The following is a 16,068-nucleotide window of genomic DNA, read 5'->3' as shown; positions in this document are numbered from 1 at the left end:
ACTGTCTCTTTTCTTTGACAACTAGTATTAATATACTGGTGTCATTAACAATTGCAGAATATTATTTGGTATTACAGAAAATTATTGTGATATTTTATTTTTCTAGTTTTAGTAACAAGGAAAATAAAATTATTTTGTTGTTATAATTTATTTTCTGGTTTTAGTAACTAGAAAATTAATTTGTATTTTAATTTTTCTGATTTTTGTAATCAGAGATTATGGCTACTACAACTGAAACTGCATCTGGCAATGGTACTCCTATTGTTACACCTACATCGGTCCCTATCCAGAACCATGTTCATGTACCAATCAATCATGGAGAAAAACCGAAAAAATTTAACGGTACCAAGTTTAAGAGATGGCAGCAGAAGATGCCGTTCTATCTTACGACTCTTAATTTGGCCCGATTTCTCCATGAAGAGGCTCCAGCACTTAAAGATGGTGAAAGTGACCGGTAAGTTGTTGCCGCTGTAGATGCTTGGAAATATTCAGATTTCCTGTGCAGAAACTACATCCTAAATGGCCTTGACAATATGTTGTATAATGTATACAGTCCTCTGAAAACAGCAAAAGAATTGTGGGATTCTTTGGAGAAGAAATACAAGACAGAAGATGCCGGCACGAATAAATTTGTCGTCGGTAAATTTCTGAATTTTGTTATAGTAGACTCCCAAACGGTAATATCTCAAGTTCAAAGTTTTCAAATAATTTTGCATGATATTCATTCAAAAGGTATGTCTCTTAGCGAGTCATTCCAAGTCGCTGCTTTAGTGGAAAAGTTACCACCGGCTTGGAAAGATTTCAAAAATTATTTAAAACATAAATGCAAAAAGATGACTATGAATGAATTGATTGTAAGATTAAGAATTGAGGAAGATAACCGAAAGGCTGAAAAGAGGAATGAAAAAAATCCCATTGAGTCCAAGGCTAATGTGGTTGAACAAGTTCATAAACCACATAACAAAAAGAGAAAGTTTACTGGAGATGGTCCTAAACAAGGCGATAGTAGCAAGAAGTTCAAAGGAAAATGCTATAACTGTGGCAAAACTAGACATTGAGCTTCTGACTGCCGCCGCCCTAAGAAGAATCATGGAAGTACAAGTAAGAAGACCACCAATCAGGCCAATGTAACATAATTGGATTACATCTCTAACGGAGTGAATGACATCAACCTTTCTGCTGTGGTGTCTGAGGCTAACTTGGTTGGAAATCCCAAAGAGTGGTAGGTTGACACTAGAGTAACTTATCACATATGTGCGGACAAGAAGATGCTCACTACCTACAGTAAAGCTGCAAATGGTGAACAACTTTTCATGGGAAATTCTTCTACTTCTACTGTGGCTGGGCAAGGGAAAGTGATCGTGAAGATGACATCAGGGAAAGAACTGACCCTCAACAACGTACTGCATGTACCTGACATCCGGAAGAATTTAGTTTCTGAGTCTTTGTTAAGTAAAAATGATTTTAGGCTTGTATTTGAGTGTGATAAATTTGTATTAACAAAGAGTGGTATGTATGTTGGTAAGGGATACATGAGTGATGGTCTTTTTAAGTTGAATGTAATGACAGTTGTACCGAAAGTTGCTATGAATAAGAATAACACATCTTTTGTTTATATTCTTGAGTCAAATTTATGGCATGGTAGATTAGGACATGTGAATTTTAATGCTTTGCATAAATTAATTAGTTTAGATTATATACCAAAGTTTGAAATTAATCCTAATCATAAATGTGAAATTTGTGTAGAAGCGAAACTAACTAAGGCTCCATTTAAATCTGTTGAAAGGAAAACCGAACCTCTAGAATTAATTCATACTGATGTATGTGATCTAAAATTTATTCAAACTAGAGGAAGCAAAAAGTATTTCATAACTTTTATCGATGATTGCACAAGATATTGTTATGTTTATTTACTTAGAAGTAAAGATGAAGCCTTAGAAATGTTTAAACTCTACAAAACAGAAGTTGAAAATCAACTTGGTAAACCATTAAAATGGTTAGAAGTGATAGGGGTGGTGAATATGATGCACCATTAAATGAATTTTGTGCACAACATGGCATTATTCACCAAACTACAGCCCCTTATTCTCCACAGCAAAATGGAATTGCTGAAAGGAAGAATAGAACCCTAAAAGAAATGATGAATGCCATGTTACTAAGTTCAGGCTTACCACAGAACTTGTGGGGGGAAGCAATATTGTCTGCAAATTATGTTCTCAATAGAATACCCCACAAGAAAACTAAAAGCATTCCTTATGAATTGTGGAAAGGTCGACCACCTTCCTATAAATACTTAAAAGTGTGGGGGTGTTTGACAAAAGTTGAAATACTTGTTCCTAAAAAGACTAAGATTGGACAAAAAACAGTAGATTGTGTGTTTATTGGTTATGCTCAGAATAGTAGTGCATATCGGTTTCTGACTTATAAATCAGAAATACCTGATATAAATGTGAACACTATTATAGAGTCAAGGAATGCTGTATTTTTTGAACATGTCTTTCCTTACAAGAAAAGACAGGAATTAAGTTCACAGAAAAGAACTTATGATTGTACACAAAGTCAAGAGACTAATGACAATCAAACACAAGAGACTAGTAATAGTCTCGACCAACAGGATTTAACTGATGATGAACCAAGACGAAGTAAGAGAGCGAGAACATCAAAATCCTTTGGTCCAGTTTTTCTGACATACTTGTTAGAAAATGAACCTCAAAGCTTTAAGGCAGCAATGACAGGTCCTGAAGCACCTTTGTGGAAAGAGGCTGTTAATAATGAAATTGAATCCATTATGCAAAATCATACTTGGGAATTGGTGGATCTTCCACCAGGTTCTAAACCTCTTGGATATAAATGGATATTCAAGAGAAAAATGAAAGCAGATGGTTCAATTGACAAGTATAAAGCAAGACTTGTAGTTAAAGGTTACAGACAAAAGGAAGATCTGGATTATTTTGACACATATTCCCCTGTGACAAGAATAACATCTATTCGCATGCTTATTGCTATAGCAGCGTTGTTTAATTTAGAAATACATCAAATGGATGTTAAGACAGCTTTCTTAAACGGTGATCTAAATGAAGAGATCTATATGGAACAACCCGAAGGGTTTGTAGTATCAGGGCAAGAAAAGAAAGTTTGTCGACTTGTAAAATCCCTTTATGGATTAAAACAAGCACCTAAGCAATGGCATGAAAAATTTGATCATGCAATGCTTACTAATGGGTTTAAGATAAACGAATGTGACAAATACGTCTATGTTAAAAACACTGACCAAGGATATGCTATAGTTTGTCTTTATGTGGATGACATGCTTATCATTGGAAGCAGTCAAAACATGATCAAATCAACTAAGCAGATGCTTAACAAAAGATTTGATATGAAAGATATGGGGGTCGCAGATGTTATATTAGGAATGAAAATTACTAAAACATCTGACGGATATGCATTATCTCAATCTCATTATATTGAGAAAATTCTTGATAAATTTATCAAGGATGATTTGAATTTAGCTAGAACACCTGTAGACATCAGTCTTTATTTATCGAAAAATAAAGGTTATGTAGTGTCTCAGTTAAAATACTCCCAAATCATTGGAAGCCTAATGTACATAATGAATTGTACTCGTCCTGATATAGCTTATGCTATCAGTAAATTGAGTAGGTACACTAGTAACCCTGGAGAAGACCATTGGAAAGCGATCATTCGGGTTCTTAGATATCTAAGATTTACTGGTGATCATGGTTTGAACTTTACTCGATATCCAGCAGTACTCGAAGGTTATTGTGATGCCAATTGGATATCGGATACTAAAGATTCAAAATCCACAAGTGGATATGTCTTTACTCTAGGAGGCGCTGCTGTTTCTTGGAAATCCATGAAACAAACTTGCATCGCACGATCCACGATGGAATCTAAGTTCATTGCTTTAGACAAAGCAGGTGAAGAAGTAGAATGGCTTCATCACTTCTTAGAAGACATTCCAATGTGGCCGAAACCTGTGCCAGCTATTTGCATTCATTGTGATAGTCAATCTGCAATAGGCTGGGCACAGAATCACATGTATAACGATAAGTCACGACATATTCGTCGTCGGCATAATACTGTAAGGAAATTGTTGTCAAACGGATTAATCTCAATAGATTATATAAAATCTAAAGAGAATATTGCGGATCCGTTAACAAAATGTTTGACAAAAAGAGCTAGTGTATAGTTCATCAAAGGGGATGGGATTAAAGCCTATTACATAAGAGTCGTCATAATGGTAACCCTACTTATATGACTGGAGATCCCAAGAACTAAGTTCAAAGGGACAACTAAGTTATGTATGGCTCACCAGAAATCACCAAGGGATTAAAAATTCCTACCCATTCCTATGGTGAGAGTGATATCTGCAACATATGTTGTCTGCAGGGGTATAAGGATAAGCTTTGCTTTTAATGATTACTTATATCTTGATTAACGCATAAAATCAAGACGAGTATAAGGAGATACTCACAATAAGAATCACCTATATGAGTGTTGAACTGGGGCCGGTTCTATGAGAATGAAAAAATGCTACATTCTCTAGAAATACTCATGAAAACCAGGTACGTTTAAGGCCAAAATGAACACAACAGTGAGAACCACGATGTGTTAGAAGATATTTTGTGTGAAATCTATTGTCTTGGCTTACACAAACGGCTGAACAATTCAAGGCATCGCGTCCATTGGTTAGCCAGTAAGTCCGATAGGTTATCACTAGGGAAGGTTCAAGGCCAAAAACTACCTATCCTGATGCAAGATATTTTCGACTTATACTCTTTCGTAAAAGTCTGCATATTGTTGCATTTCCATTGTCATCAAATTCCATTCATGTGGGGGATTGTTGGAAATGGTAGAAAAAATTCTGGGTAAAACCAGAATTTTTTCTCAAGTTTGGTCTATTTTTTAGGTGGGCCCCGAGCGTCGATTTACTCGGGTCAAAGTAGTAACGTGTTCTATGCCGCGTTGTGATTCACGTGGTATATTTGGTTGCTCAAAACCATTACTGAGTGAATGGGAAATTGAAGCCAAAGTATGCTCCATGGAAATGGAGTTTTGGTGGAAATTCCTTAAGGTTGTAAAATGGCTTGTCCCACATTGATTTGATGGAAAGTTTTGAAAGGGTTTATAAGGCATGGGTTTGGTACTTAGGGTGTGCCCCAAAGGGTACCCAAGTGTTTTAGAGGGAGAGGTTATGAGCAAAATGGGCTAGACCCATTGGACCCAAAAATCATCACACACGCGCGCGCACGCGCCGCCGCCGCCGCCGTCCGTCCGGTAGGGCAGGCGGGCTGGGCTAGGCCTGGGCTTGAGCGCGGGTGCGTGGTGTGTGGTTGGGTTGGGCTTGTTCGGCCCAATACTAATCTTTTTGGGCCAAAAACATTTGAATTTAATTTTATTTTTGGTAAAATAAAATCCAGAATTCAAATGATTTGGATTTTCTGTGCATCCAAACAGGGCCCTTCCCGTTTTCAAACAAAAATAAACTAATTTGGAATTAGTGCACACCCAAACAAGACCCTTCCCTTTTTTGCTATCTGTTTGAATTATTAACAGATTCAAATCTGTTTGAATTCAAAACCAATAGGTATCATACCTGTTCAATTTAAAATCAAGAGCCACCTTTACATCTATAAATAGGACCATCCTCATTTGATGTTATTCATTCAGAAATTTCGTATTTCACCTCTGCTTATTCTATTCTTCATTTTGTTGCATTTTATTTCTGAAAGAAAGAGTGTATACACTTTGTGTGTTCGACGAACGATTAAATTGTAGTGCTGCTTTTATTCGTTGATAAGATCATTTTATCTTGGGAAATAGACGTCCTAATTCTGAAAGCACCGTAGAAAGGACGAATCTGTCTTAAGGACACAGTGTTAAACACTGAACTTGATCAGAAAAGTTATTCAAATAAATTAACCAAGTAAGTTGTTTAATTTTATTCTGTTTTTAATTTTGTTTATTTAATCAGATTTTAATTTTGTTTTTGTAACAAAATAAAATCTGTTTTTATTTATTTATTTATTTTTATTTCGAGTTTGATTTTTATAATCAAACAAATTCTCTTCTTTTCTTTATTTCTTTATATTCTTGTTGTTGTTTTGTACACAACAGAATTTAATCTATTTAAATACAGTGAAGATTGTCCAACACCTCCATCATATCTATAAGAAGAAAATGAGAGAAGAAATATAATAAAAACCATTGTGTCCCCCTTCTTCAAGTCTACAAGGATTAAGAAGAAATGAAAGAGGGATGAGAAATTGATGGGAGAAGACTAGAGATAAAAGAGCAAAATGATGACACTAGTGGCGAAATAGTTACTATTGAAAAAAAAAAAGTTGGAGAGAATGCCGAAAAGAGATGTCACTGGCTACGAAAGTGACGATAGCAAATGTCTGTTGTGTGTTTTTTTTTTTTTTTGATTCAAGTGAACAATAGAACAAAGTAGCAAAGTTTAAGTACACACAAATAAACAACCAAAGGCTATCAGACCCTATCTACATTAGCAAAGACTATGTCTGCAATCAAAAGAGAAGACATAGCTCCAGGAGGGTCTTCAAGGAACACCAGGTGCTCAGATTGATTGACTCCAATGTTGGCAAGTGCATCTACACATTGATTGCTTCCCTTGGAATATATTTGATGCTACACTTGCATCTCTTGAACATGAAGTTGGCATCTTCTATCAGTGCTCTGTAGGGGGAAGAACTTTCAGCTCCATCCTGAATTAGCTTCATGGCAAGTTGGGCATCTGTCTCCAGTTCAATGTTGGCTAGTCCTTTTTGCATGATGAATGTGAGCCCTCTTGTAACGACCCCATCACGTATAATGATTAATACTTGATTACTTAAGAGGATTTGAAATTTAATTGCTGAGTATTATAATTTAATTTGGGATTTGTGAGAATTGTGGAATCTGACTCGTATATGATTCTATTAAAGATTTATTTTGAAATTAGAAATTAAGGGTCCAAATGGTTTAAAGAAGTGAAATTAAAAAGTTGAGTCAATTTAATTTTAATTACGGACCCATTTGGGAGTTTAATTAAATATTCGACTCAATTTAGTAAAATTGAGATTCGATTAATTAGATCCGAATTGGAGAAAATTAAGTTAATTAAATTATGAGGATTGAGAATTGTGATTATTACGAATTAAATTTATTTATGAGGTGTCCAATTTGGATATGCAATTTATTGACGAAAATTTGAAGTCTGATTAGAAATTGAAGGCCTAAATAGTTTGAGAAATCAAAATTGATAATGAAAATAAGTCTAATTTAATATTTGAAGCTTTTTGGAAGTTGATCAAAAATCTGATTCAGAATGATAAAAATTAAATATAATTAATTGGACCTTAATTAAAGTCAATTAGACTAATTAAATTACGTGAGACTTGTGATTAGTTTTTGTACAGGGAAAAAATAATTCTCCTCGTATAATCCTGTTGACTAAGTCCACGCTCCTCCGTACGACGTCGCTTTGTCACCTGAAAACACAAATGTGAGCTAGCCGGCGGGTGTGTGTCGGAAACCTCTCCGATGCCTAAGTCAGAAAACTTGACAAATAGACAAAGCTCAATGTATTCAGGAAGCAAAAATGGTATATTGTGTTATGTTACCTCCTCCAAGGTGATGCTTGTAAGCTTTTATAGGTTTCGAGTGGCCCAACCGAGTAGGACTCTTATTTCTCCATGCAGAGTCCTCCTAGGATTCATACTCCTAAAAGATAATGCTTATCCTTTTACACCCCCCCCACTGCTTAAACCAAGTGGGATGGTTTTTACTACGGCCGAACTACCATTTAACCGAAGTAAACTGGCTAAGCTGAGCCACAAGGTAGGCCGAACTATCCTTAGTTCGGCCCTTCCTTTCACTCCTTATCTCGGTTCCCCCATGTATGAACCATGATACGTTGGGACCGAGCTACCGAGTAACAAGGTCTTGTCCGATCTATCCAGAATACGCCATGACCGGACTAACTCGAAGACCGAACTAACTCCAAGTTGTCCAAACCGAAGTAGCTTTACAATTCCTGAGCCGAAGTAACTTCATCTCTTTTGACCGAAGTAATTTATCTCTCTCGGGCCGGAGTAACTTCTCGGCCCTTTTTACCCAGTCCGTCATAATTTGGGCCATAAAGTCCATATCATAGCTCGGCCCAATTTTCACCAAAAATTACCCTCTCAATTGCCCCTTAATTCCATCTGCACAGCATGATTGGGATTACCAAGTGACCAGCCGAGCTAACATTTTTAAGCCTTTCCAGCCGAACTAAAAAATCGTTTTAGCCTCTCCAGCCGAGCTTATTTTACTCCGGCTCTACACGTTCGGTCAAAACGTCTCTTCAATCACTGACTGTAACGCTTCACTTTCCAATGACACGTGGCAGGCTCTGATAGGTGGTGGGCAGCTGTCACGCCGCCCTCGTACTATGAAAATTTTGAACAGTTTCCCGCTTTTTCTCTCTCTCTTTTCACAAAATAACTCCTCCAGTCTTGAATCATTCACCCACGCATTTTACCCTTTCCTTTCTTCGTGCTTCTGCTCTTCTAATCCTGAGTTCGTGTTCTTCTTTTGCTGCAACAGTTTTCATCTTCAGTCCCCTTTTCTTTAATCTGGTAAGCAAATCTACTTGCCCTTCATGTTTTTGCTTTCATATTTGCTTTATGCATCTTGTTTACTGTATTTTCGCCAAACATTTTCCTCCATTTCTGCTTCGCTTCTGTTCTTTCATGAAAAGATTAGTAGAACTCATGTGTGTATGAACTATTCTGTAGAAAACTGGTCTTGGATCCAAAATCATGTAGCAACCGAACTAGGATACTGTTTGTCCTATATAGGCAGATCACTTTTAGATAATAACCGAACTAGAACTCCAGAAATCAGTACTTTCAGTAGGTTATCAACTTCTGAATAACTCTAGCCGAGATAAGCCCACCGAACGAAGTTTGCCTTTAATAAAAAAGGAACCTCGGTCTTCAACCGAGCTAAGCTTTTGGGGCTAAGCCAGCTTTCCTAGTTTCTAAACCAAACTCAGAAAGCTGCCCCTAGAGGCTCAACCGAAATAACAAAACTCCAAATTCAACCGATTTAGGCCTTTGGGGCTGAGCCAGCTTTCTTAGTTTTTTAGACCGAACTCAGAAAGCTGCCCCTAGACTATGAACCGGTCTAACAAAATTGTTTCCAAAGCCAGTATGCCGAGATGCCGCCAAGATTTGGCTAATAAGAACCTTGCTCAAACCGAGCTACCAAGCATTTTGCTGAACCGAGATAGTACCCGTCCATAAAGCCGAAGTAGGACTTTTTAACCTCGCTTTTAATTTGTAGCATGGTCCAATGATCTGTGTTTAACCCGTGTTTTTTACTTTGCAGACTTAGGTTGCCCAGGCACTCCTGCGTGCGCTCAACCGAGCTACTGAGCACAATATTTGCACCGAAATAACTTATTCTTAAATTATACGATAGATGGGGAAGTATAGATACTTAGTAAATACTCCGGGCGGCCTAGCCGAATTCAGGAAAGACTACCAAATACCTGACGACGTCCATCTAGTCCTGGCTGAAAAAGACGTCATTCCCTGGGACAATGAAGGCTTCGTCCCCTTCACCCTTTTATCCATCATAGAAACCGGACTACGGTTTCCAGTCCAGCCATTGATTTGCGAATTCCTTAGGCAAACCAGGCTATGCCCAACCCAACTATCTACTAACTCCTACCGCATCATTATGGGGATTGCCAAACTGAACCGCCAAGCCGGACTAAACCTTGGCCTGGCCGAAATTTTCCATCAATATTCCATTGGCTCAAAAGAGGATGGGTGGGTTTATTACCTTAGAATACGTCGCCGCCGAGAGAAGATAATTAAATATACACCGGACAAAGACGTAAATGACGATGATTTTTTCTGGGTCTCTGGGAACTTTGAGGATTTTCAAGCCCAAATTCCTGGCCGACCTATAAATTGGAAAAAAGGAAAGCCTGGTAATTTAACTTCGGTCTTCTTCCTTGCATTTTTTTTATTTCAGTTTGTTAGTGTATCAACCGAACTAACAGTTCTTCTTTCGCATATTCTGCCCACCTTTATTCCTTATACGGTTATCCAAACCTTGCAACTTTGTGAGCCGCACTACGATATCCAGGATGTAGCTGGGCCGAATTGCTGCAATTCGAGCCGACCTACCGATACAACGGTCGCTGAAAAGCCAGAGTAACTGACTTTCTTCTTGAAGATGCCCCAGAACCAGACCCCTCCTTGCCTGAGATCAGACTGATCCCACTAACAGCCGAAGAAGAGATGGCGAAAAAGAACAGAGTCAGGGCTCTTTTAACCGAGACAACCAGGCCCGAAGTAACGCCACCCAGTCAATCGCAACCTGCTGTTGTGGCCCTCCCTTCTCAACAGCCGTCCTCTTCCTGCCGAACCGAGCGCGCCCGGACTGCTGAAACCGAACAAATTTTGGTTGATGAAGCAGAATCTGCACTTCCACCGAGCTTGCCAACGAGCCCCCAACCGGAACCTTCTGACCGAACTACCGGCAGCTGGGCCCCAAAACTTATTTTCAACGACCGAGACATCCGAGATACAGACTCGGTTGTTGCTGAGAAAGACCACCTGTTGGCCATCAATCTGGCCAAGAGTGTGTGTCTGCCCAAAGACATGGAGCACCACCACAAACAGTTAAACACCGAACTGAAGGCCATCCGGTCTACGACTAAATCCATGATTCTGGTAAGCAACTTCGGTCGTTTTTCTGTCTACTTTCTTTTTTCAACTTCTACTTCGGCTAAAGGGAAATCTTTGCTTTGTCAGGCCATTCAGAAAAACCAAATCACTCATAGGAAAGTGCTGGAGCTTAGGAAAGTAACCAGGCAAGCAGCGGCAGAAGCTGAGGCAAAAGCGGCCGAGCTGGAGGAGGCCAGAAAGGAAATGGCCGAGCTATGAGGTGAGATCGGCAGACTGACCGGGCTGGTTAGTTCGGCCGAAGCCGAAAAGCAGAAGGCTGCCATTGCTCTGAAGAACAAATACTTGCGCGAGCTGGTAAAGCTTGAAAAGAGGAAAGACACCGAGATAAACCAGCTGAAAGAGAGCGCCGAAGGAGCCGAAAAACGAGGCTACAAGAAGGCAAAGGATGTCTATGTCAAGCAGTGCGAAGCTGCCAAGGAGCTATTCTTCAAGTGCGGCTGGAGGGGAGCCGTTGAGAAGCTCGGTCATGATCCACAGACTGAGGTTTTCAACCCTCTAGCCTACTTTATACCGAACTCCCTTATGGAGTATGCTAATGCCATGCAACAGGAGTTTCTTGAAGGCTCAGACACCGATGAAGACTCAGCCTCTGAGGATACTCCGGTTGTTAATGTAGATCAGGCAGTTCGGTCGGAGCCCATGGTGGAAGATCTATCTATTGAACAACCAGGTGAAACCGTGGTTCCGACCGAAACCACTCTTGCGACTGAAAACGAGCTTCCGCTAGAAACCGGTCTTCAAGTTGATGCCGACGCTGCCTTTGACGCCGAAATTGAAGATCTTTTTTCTTGATTTTTTCTCTTTGTTGTTACCTTTTCTTTGTAACTGGGCTATGCCCCTCTGTACTTGCTTTTTTAATGAATGAAAATTTTGTTTGGCTCTTATTCCGGTTTTGATGTGTGCTTGCACTTGTGATGTTTTCTATTGTTCCAACTGCCATTCCGGTTTTAATGGTCAAACCAAAAGTACATGTTTTGAGGCTTTGAATATTAAATTTGAACTCCAATTGCAATTTTGGAATTTCAGAATTTACGTAGTCCACTCGAGTGAGGAAAGTCTCGCTCGAGCGTAAAAATCGAGCTCCCAGAAGTTTTTCAAATTTTACAGTCTGCTCGAGCGACCAAAGTGGCGCTCGAGCGGAGACCCATTTTCAGCATATTTTGAAAAATTGCATTTAGTTCACATTTTTATTCTCATCTCTTTCCAAGGCATTCTAGACATGATTTATGACTCAATAAAGATTAATAAGCTACCAATCAACATAGATTAGTTAGTTGAAGAATAAATCATTGGTCTACTGGTAATTGTTTAAGAAGCCAAGTAAAAGAACAATCTATTTGGAAGAGAAGGGCTTAGTAATGAAAGAATATGTGAAATAAGAACTTGGCTTATTTGAATGAGAAAGAATCAGCGTAGTAGAACTTCGGACTATTTAGACGGAAAAAGACTAGAAAAGTCAAGTTTGATCAAGGAAGGTATTTCAATGTGTTTATGTTATGTGCTTGTGTAGGTCACGCGCCATTGTCTGCCTGGTTTATCTGATATGTCAAGTCTGTCTGATTTGCTTCTGCAGCTATCTGTGAGTAATAACTTAGTAAAGTTATGTTCAATTGTATTTATTTTCTGTGTGATAAAATGAGATCTGTTTTCTGAAATGATATGTTCTGTACAATGAATGATTGTCCAATTTCTGATATCTATTCGTGACATCCTTAGTATCATGTGATATCTGTTAGCTGTTACCCAGTATCGGAGGTTCCTTTATGGAACTTAATCTATCAGCACTCTGTTACCCGTACCGGAGGCCCCGTCATGGGGGCTCAGCTTCTGTTCTGTTACCCGGATCCGGAGGTTTCTTTATGGAACTGGCTATTCGTAACCTCACGTGTATACGTTTTGTTTATTCCGTTTTGTTCTGTTCTGTTAATGCTAATGGATGTATCACGTATGCTTGCGCATGACTTATGATTTCTGTCTGTATATGATTTTGACAAATTATGAATTTGATATGAAACTGAATTATGATTTCTAAATTTGTACGGACTCATTCATTGAAACCCCTTTACTCTGTTATTGTTCACTGAGCTTTCGCTCACAGTTTATATTATGTATGTAGGTGAGCCGACACGTGATCAGGGCCAGAGTTGACGGCCTTCATTTCTATTTTTGTCAGCCACCCATTGTGCCTCCCGTGGAGGTTCCAGTTATGTCAAGTGATTGTTACTATGTGAATTAAAGTTTTAGCTTTGTTTTCTTGTTTGGTTAAACAAGTCTTGTGTATTTTATAAAAGAGGCTAAGTCCTTTTTGTCTGATCTGCAAATATATTATGACGTAAGGACGATATGTATATATGTATATAAAAAGTTTTAAATTTTTCTATCTCATATAAGTCTGCACAACTCAATGGACGTTGTATATTTGTTATTTGCTTCCGCTAGCCCCTAATATTATGTTAATCTGTCTCAGAGGCCTTCGGTAATCCCAGGATTACTGGTCGGTTACGATGTTAAACCTATAGGAGCAGGTTTGGGTCGTGACACCTCTGTAGAGTCCCCAAAGTTTTGCTTCCAAGCTTGTGCAATTTCCTAAATATCCATGGTAGCCCCACAGCCAAGTGCCTGCTTCATCCCTCAACAAACCTCCATACCCAGACTAACCTGGATCCCCTTTAGAGCTTCCATCTGTGTTCAGTTTTAGTTTCCCTGCAAAAGGAGCAGACCAATTAATTAGTCTTGGTTCTAAGTAATTAGGATGAAGGGGGTTTTGAAATGCTTCATGTATTTCTTTGGCCTGTTGAAGTATTCTTGTTGTACTGATTTGGGCAGGTCGAATATGCTTATCAAACACCTCTTTATTCCTATCTTTCCATATGGTCCATATGGCTCTTAAGAATGTTGTTGGCCATGGGATATCAGCCACTTTCCCTTTGTTTTTCAGGTTAGATTTTAGCCATTCAGCTAGTGACTTGCTGTCTTCTGTGATCCACCAATGGTGACCTTTCAGCTGGAGCCATATGGCTTTAACTTTGGGGCATCCTCTAAGCAAATGAATCATGTCCTCTCTATGAGTTTGGCATCTGTTGCAGAGATTAGAATGAGTAAGGTTTCTTGTAAATCTCATCTAGTTAGTAAGAAGTTTACCTTGCATGGCTAACCAAAGAAAGGTTTTAAGTTTTGGAGGAACTTTCATTTGCCAGATCCAGTGCCAATCAACTTCTACTTCATTTTGTTTTGTAAGAGCATTGTAGGCTGCAGATGTAGAGAAGTTACCATTTATGGTTCCTTGCCAAGTTGGAGTGTCCATGTAAGTCACAAACCTTGGTCTGTATATACTAAGAATATTAGCCTTGTCCTGTTGTGAGATAAGGTGCTGGATTGAGGTCAGATCCCAATTCCCTTCTTTATCAAGAATGGAACTAACTGTTATGTTATAGTCAATATTAGAGCTTGGGTTAGTGTTACACAGAGGTTGGGAACCACACCACCAATTAGTCCAAAGTGCTATGTTCTCCCCATTCCCTACATTCCATTTGATATTAGCCTCTAAGACCTCCCTGTTTTTAATTATACTCTTCCAAGTATGAGAAGTTTTTCTCTTTATGGGCTAGTTGGAAATAGAATGGTGCTGGAGATATTTGGATTTAAGAACATCACACCAAAGGTTCTCAGCATTGCTAGCAATTTTCCAGCCTAGTTTAGAAAGTAAAGCAGAGTTCTGCTCTCTGATTTTCCTGATGCCCAAGCCACCCTGTTTCTTGCTTTTGCAACTTGATTCCAATTCACAAGATGGACTTTTCTGGCAGTGTCAGTACTGCCCCAAATGAAGTTTCTGTTTAAATTGTCAATTTTGTCACAAATATTTCTAGGAAGTTCCACAGTTTGCATAAGATGGTTAGAGATAGCTGAAGTAACTAATTTCACAAGAGTAATTCTTCCAGCCAGAGACAAAGTTCTAGCTTTCCAACCAGCCAACCCGTTGGTAAGTTTAGTAATGATGTCTTTAACATGGTTTCTGTTTAGTCTGCTATGAAGAAGAGGGGTACCTAAATACTTACCAAGATCATTAGTAAGAGGTATGCCACATTGGTAGCTAATGGGAAGAACCTCACTCCTGGGTAGGTTAAGGGAAACAAACAGTTTTGACTTATGAAGATTAATTCTCTGTCTAGAGATATCACAGAATTCAGTCAAAACTTTCATGATAGAATCACAGTTTATTCTGTTGGCTTTAGCAAATAATATAAGGTCATCCGCCAAAAAAAGATGAGAGATAGGGGTGCTATGGTTGGCAGCCTTAAGACCTTTTCAAACTCCATTTATGGGTTTTTAGTCTAATCATGTTAGAAAGGTTCTCCATGCAAAGCACAAACAAGTATGGGTATAAGGGGTCCCCTTGTCTGAGACCCCTTTCCAATATTAATGCTAGGAAGACGCTCACCATTCCAAAGGATAGAAGAATTAACAGAAGTAACACAATTCATGATGAAATTAATCCAATCAAGGTTCAAGTTAAATTCCTTAAGTGTGTGGTGGATAAAATCCCAAGATATACGATCATAGGCTTTCTCAAGGTAAATTTTAAGCACCATACCACCAGATTTGCCTTTCTTATTTCTGAGGGTGTGAATAATTTCCTGAGTTATGATAATATTGTCCGTGGTAGTTCTACTAGGGATGAAACTACTCTGGTTGGGGCTAATGAGATCAGAAAGCAAAGGTCGAATCCTGTTGGTGATAAGCTTAGTGATGGTCTTGTAAGTCACATTACACAAGCTTATGGGCCTAAATTGCTTAATGTTTTCAGGGTTGTCCAGTTTTGGAATCAGAACAATTAGAGTTTCATTGATCTCTTTGGGAATGGTATTGGTAGAAAAACAATGTTTGACAAAATTACACACTGAGGGCCCACTATACTCCAATTTTGTTGATAAAAAATAGCTTGTAGGCCATCAAACCTAGGTGCTTTGAAGGCTTTTATGTTTTTCATGGCTAGCCAAATCTCATGATCAGATATGGGAGCTTGTAGGCTCATATTGTTCTCTCTAGCAAACCAAGTGTTATTAATATTCCTCTAATTATCCAGAATAATGCTCTCCCCTAGGTTAAATAACTCTCTAAAATGATGGAGTATATGATTTTTGATTTCATCAGAATTAACAAGCCAATGGCCATTATCATTCTTAAGCAAATTGATTTTCAATTTCCTATGCTTGTTAAAGGTGGAGATGTGGAAAAATTTGGTATTTTGGTCACCCAAGGTGATCCACTTGACTCTAGATTTTTGGAACCAAATAAG

This window comes from Camellia sinensis, chromosome 10 (assembly GCF_055761805.1).
Source record: "Camellia sinensis isolate YWXY chromosome 10, ASM5576180v1, whole genome shotgun sequence".
NCBI lineage: Eukaryota > Viridiplantae > Streptophyta > Magnoliopsida > Ericales > Theaceae > Camellia > Camellia sinensis.
The sequence above is the reverse complement of the archived record's forward strand: the minus strand, read 5'-3'. Positions refer to the sequence as shown.